The sequence below is a fragment of the Dasypus novemcinctus genome, chromosome 28, assembly GCF_030445035.2.
Source record: "Dasypus novemcinctus isolate mDasNov1 chromosome 28, mDasNov1.1.hap2, whole genome shotgun sequence".
In the NCBI taxonomy this organism is placed as follows: domain Eukaryota; kingdom Metazoa; phylum Chordata; class Mammalia; order Cingulata; family Dasypodidae; genus Dasypus; species Dasypus novemcinctus.
The window spans coordinates 43,298,611-43,303,451 of NC_080700.1; the positions used below are offsets into that span (position 1 = coordinate 43,298,611).

General features: G+C 52.1%; 1 non-coding gene across 1 annotated transcript; it reads left to right on the top strand.

Moving 5' to 3' along the window:
- The first annotated feature begins 488 nt into the window (after positions 1-488).
- On the top strand, positions 489-597 carry LOC111764783 (U6 spliceosomal RNA). The gene has a single exon (XR_002797305.1). It is a non-coding gene; the product is annotated as a U6 spliceosomal RNA (small nuclear RNA).
- Positions 598-4,841: the final 4,244 nt, after the last annotated feature.

Consider the following 4,841-nt stretch of genomic DNA (forward strand, 5'->3'; position numbering starts at 1 on the left):
GGAGGACCTGGGTTCAATCCCTGGACCCTCCCAGTAAAAAAGAAAGAGAGAAAGTGTGCCTGTGCAGCGAGCCAGTGCTCTCATGCGAGCCAAGTGCCCATGTGGTGAGGTGAGTGCCTGCATGGTAAGCCAAATGCCCATGCAAGTGCCTGCACAGCAAGTCAGTGTCTGCGTGGCAAGCTGAATGCCTGTGTAGCGAGTCACACAGTAAGATGATGACACATCTTGATGCTGATGATGACAATAAAAGAGACACAAAGGGGAGAGTCAAGGTGAAGCACAGCAAAAACCAGAAACTGAGGTGGTACAGGTGACAGGGAACCTCTCTCCCCATCAGAGGTCCCCAGGATCAAATCCTGGTGAATCCTAGAGGAGAAAAAAACAATAAGAGAAGACAAAAAAAGAGAAATAGATACAGAAGATCACACAGCAAATGGACACAGACAGCAAAAACAGCAGGGAGGGGGAGGGGAAAAATGTACATTCTAGTGCTCACTTGGCATCACATATACTGAAAAAAATTGGAATATACAGAGAAGATTAGCATGGCCCTTGTGCAAGGGTGACACGCAAATTCATGATGCTTTCCATATTAAAAAATAATATATACATTAAAAAATTGAAGTGGGAAAAAAGTTGTGTTTTTTTTGATTCAGATAAACAAAAGATAAATTGTCACCAGCAGACATGCTATAGGAGAAATACTAAAGAATGGTCTTTAGACTGCAGGGAAAGATACCAAATGGAAACTCAGACCTCCATGGAGGAATGAAGAGTTCTGGAAATGGTAAACATGTAGGTAAATACAAAGCACTTTTTTTTTTTTTTTTAACTTCCTTCAACCTCTTTGAGAGACAACTGATTGTTTAAAGCAGAGGTCAGCAAACTTTCTTTTTTTTAAAGGAATAGGTAGTAAGTATTTTAGGCTTGTGGGCCATGCAATCTCTGTCACAACTACACAGGTCTGCCATTGTAGGGAGAGAGCAGCCACAGACAATTATAAACACATGGGCATGGCTGTGTTCCAATAACCCTTTATTTACAAAAACAGGTGCTGGCTTGTGGGCCATAGCCTGCTGATCCCTGAAAGCAAAAATAACAACATTGTAGATGTATGTAGATGCAAAATATATGATAATAATCGCACAAAAATGGGAAAGGAAATGGAATGTTACCCTTGTAAGGTCCTAGATTTTATGTGAAGTAATAATACTAACTCTAAGTGGATTGTGATAAGTTAAGCAGACATATTGTAATCCTCAGAATTACCACTAAAAAATAAATAAAAGGTATGTAGAAAAACAAGAAAGGAATTAAAATGGCATACTGAAAAATTTTTTTTTTATTAACCCAAAAGAAGACTGGAAAGGAGGAATGGAGTAACAAAAAACAGATGACACAACTAGAAAACAAATAGCAAGATGGTAGACTTAACCCCAAACATATCAATAGTTATATTAAATGTAAATGAGCTAAATACTTCTACTAAAAGCCAGAGATTTCCAGAATGGATTAAAAAAAGACTGGACTACATATTACATGTAAGAAACATACTTTAAATACAAAGAGAGATTTTGAAAGTAAAAGGATAGAAAAAGATATAATATGCAGTCAGTACTTAGAAGAAAGCTAGTGTGAGTATATTAACATCACATAAAGAATATTTCAAGACAGGTGATATTAGCAAAAAAAAAGAGATGAAGGGAGACCTAACAATCCTACTTGGATATATACCTAATAAAAGAGCTTTAAAATGCATGGGGGGGGGGGGGGAACAAAATAAAGGGAGAAAGAGAAAAATCCACAGAAAAAATCAGAGATTTTTAACAATGCTTTCTTGGTAATTGATATAACAAGTAGACCAAAAAAAAAAAAAAAAAAAAAAATCAATGTTATAGAAGATTTGCCTAACACAATCAACTTCTTTGACTTAACAGACTTACAGAACACGGCATCCAATAACTGCAGAATCACAATCTCCAACCTCAGCTGCTACAGAGAAGGAACACAAAAATGGCTGAATCCAGCTTTTCTGATGGTAACAATCACCCAGGTACTTATGAAAACACAAGTCCCTGGGCTACATCCAGAAGAACCAAATCGGAATCAGCCGGGGAGCTGCATGGCTAACAAGCGCCCTGATGATTTCTCACCCTGGACAAGTGTGGTCAGTGCTGGGTGCCCACCTGAGATTATCTTGGAAAATGGGAGGTACTGTTTTCTCAATGTGACAAGTTTTAAAATATCCTATTAAAACAAATGGCATTTATTTTTCTAATTCTTGAGATCTTGACACGGCTGGTTTAGGCAAAAGGACTGACCTGACCCTAACTAACTGTGGGTAGAGAGCCATAAAGTGACAATTACTTAGCCACAATTTATGGAGACCTAATATGCTAAAATCAACATATTTGGACTAGAATGTGCTCATTCTGGCTTCTCATCCAATAAAAATATCCAAGCATTTTAATAGTGTGTAAAACTTCCCTTTGTCAGAAGTGGAGAAGGGCACACAGCACCAACTAAATAACCAAACAAGGACTATAGCTTCCTGTTATTTATGTGAAACTGCAGAAGCTAAGAAACCATTCCTTTTTAACAAAATCAGACTGTGCTAACACACAAATAATGCAAGTATGGCCGCATGGGAGACTACATCTGAGCTAGGTCTAGAGTATTCTATTCAACTCTCCACAGGGGATTGCGAAACCCTTTCTGTTCGGAAAGATAATGGCAGAAGGTAGAGGGGTGAAAATTGGAAATTATTCAACTATTATCACAGCCAATTGTGATGTCACTCACCGCAGCCGATTACTGCATTCATTGCATTTCTTTCTTTCTTTTAGCTCTGGAGTAATCCGCTTGTAATCACCAAGGCTGTTTGGATTACAAGTATCAGATCTCACCCCTATAACTAATTTTGAATGAAAAGGGAATTTACTGGAAGGCGGTCAGGGTACTTCACGAAACTCAACGCAGCTTATAGAGCCACACTCTGAGAAGCTGCAACGACCCCGGGCCCTTTCTGTTTCTTTCTGTCTCTCTTCCCAGTTCCAATTTCCTGAGAGAGAAGGGAGGTCAGACGGGCCAGCTGTCCTCCCACAGCGGTCAGTGAGGCGGCTGCAGGCCCACGGGGCCTGTGGCCGAGGGAGGCAGGGACGTGGTCCTGCTCATTTTCCTTCATGCTCTGCCCCTGGGACGTTTGATTTCTGTCCAGTCCCCTCCTTGGCGGCCTGGTCCTTCTGAGCCTGAGCCGCCCACCCCCAGCGCCTGCTGCACCTTTGCACCCCACGGCCCTTTCTCTGACTCAACGCCCCTTCCGGCGTCCAGCCTTCCCCAAGCCCCGTGCCCACTGTGGGTCGTCACGGGGGATGTAAAGGTGAGGAAGCAAGGTCCCCTTCTGTTCCAGCGAGGGCAAGCTCAGAGGAGGCCCGGCTCGGCCCAGGGGCTTTGGGTTAGACTGAAGGGGGGACAGACATTTCCCTGACAGAGAGGAGGGGACGTGGGGGCGGAGGGCGTGGGTCCTGGGCAGAGCGGCAGGTCTGAGGCCTCCCCGCTGTGCACCTGCTGGGAGGCCGCCAAGAGGGCGCTGCCGGGGCGGCCTCAGGTGCGGGGGTGGGGGGGTGGGTCGCGGGCCTCGTGCAGGGGGGCCGCAGGCCTGGGGTGGGCGGGGGAGGGGTTGCAGGCCTCGGGCAGGTGGGCTCAGGCCTCAGGCAGGGGTGGGGCACAGGCCTCAGGTAAGGGGGCGCAGGCCTGGGGCAGGTGGGCGCAGGGCTGGGGGTGGGGGGGGCCGCAGGCCTGGGGTGGGCGGGGGAGGGGTTGCAGGCCTCGGGCAGGTGGGCTCAGGCCTCAGGCAGGGGTGGGGCGCAGGCCTCAGGTAAGGGGGCGCAGGCCTGGGGCAGGTGGGCGCAGGGCTGGGGGCGGGGGGGGGCCGCAGGCCCGGGGCGGGGGGGGGGCCCGCCAGGGGCTGCGCGGTCAGCGCTGACCAAGGGGGCGAGCAGGAGGCGGCGGGCAGGGCCGAGGCGGGGCGGGGCCGGCGTTCCCCGGGCAGACGCCGCAGGTGGCAGGTGCGGGCCGCCCCCGTCCCCGGGCGGCCCAGCCGGAGGCCGGGGGAAGCGCCCGCGTGTTCCAAGCCCCTTTTCCGCCGCAAATGGACCACGCAGCACCGCACGAAGTCCGGAGGCGAGTGGCCCCGGGCCGGCCCCACAGCGCCAGGACAGCAGGTCCGCAGCGCCAGGACAGCAGGTCCACAGCGCCAGGACAGCAGGTCCGCAGCGCCGCCCCGCACCCGGACCCAGCAAGAGGGGCCCTGCGGCCGCCCTCCCGCGCACCCCCCACGCCCCCACCTCCACCTCCACCCAGGCCTCCGGGAGACCCCCTGGCCCGCGCCCCCTTGCGCACAGACCCGCGGGCTCGGTGCGCCCCCCTTCCCGCCCCCGCTGCGCTGCCGCCCTGGGGTCCCCCGTGTTGCCCTGGCGCTGCGCCCCGTCCTTGGCCGGAGCACATGCGCCCTCCTCGGGGCCTGAGGCTTGCCGGCCGGCCCCGCCCCGCCCCTCTGGCTCCCCTTGGCCCAGCGCGACCCCGCAGAAGCCCCTCTGCCGCTCTCGAGGTCCACCGCCCCTGCGGCCACCCCTCCACCGGGAGCCTCTTCTCCCCCCACCCCATTCACCCTCCATGCCCTCTCCCAGGTCCCCCCCCCAGTCCGTCCCAGTCCCTCCCAGGGCTCCCCCCCAGACCCCCTCCCACGCCCCCCTTTCAAGTCCCCCCCCAGGCATCCCCCCAGGACCCCTCCCAGGACCGCCCCCCCCCCCAGGCCCCTGCCTGCCCTCCTCGCTGGCCCC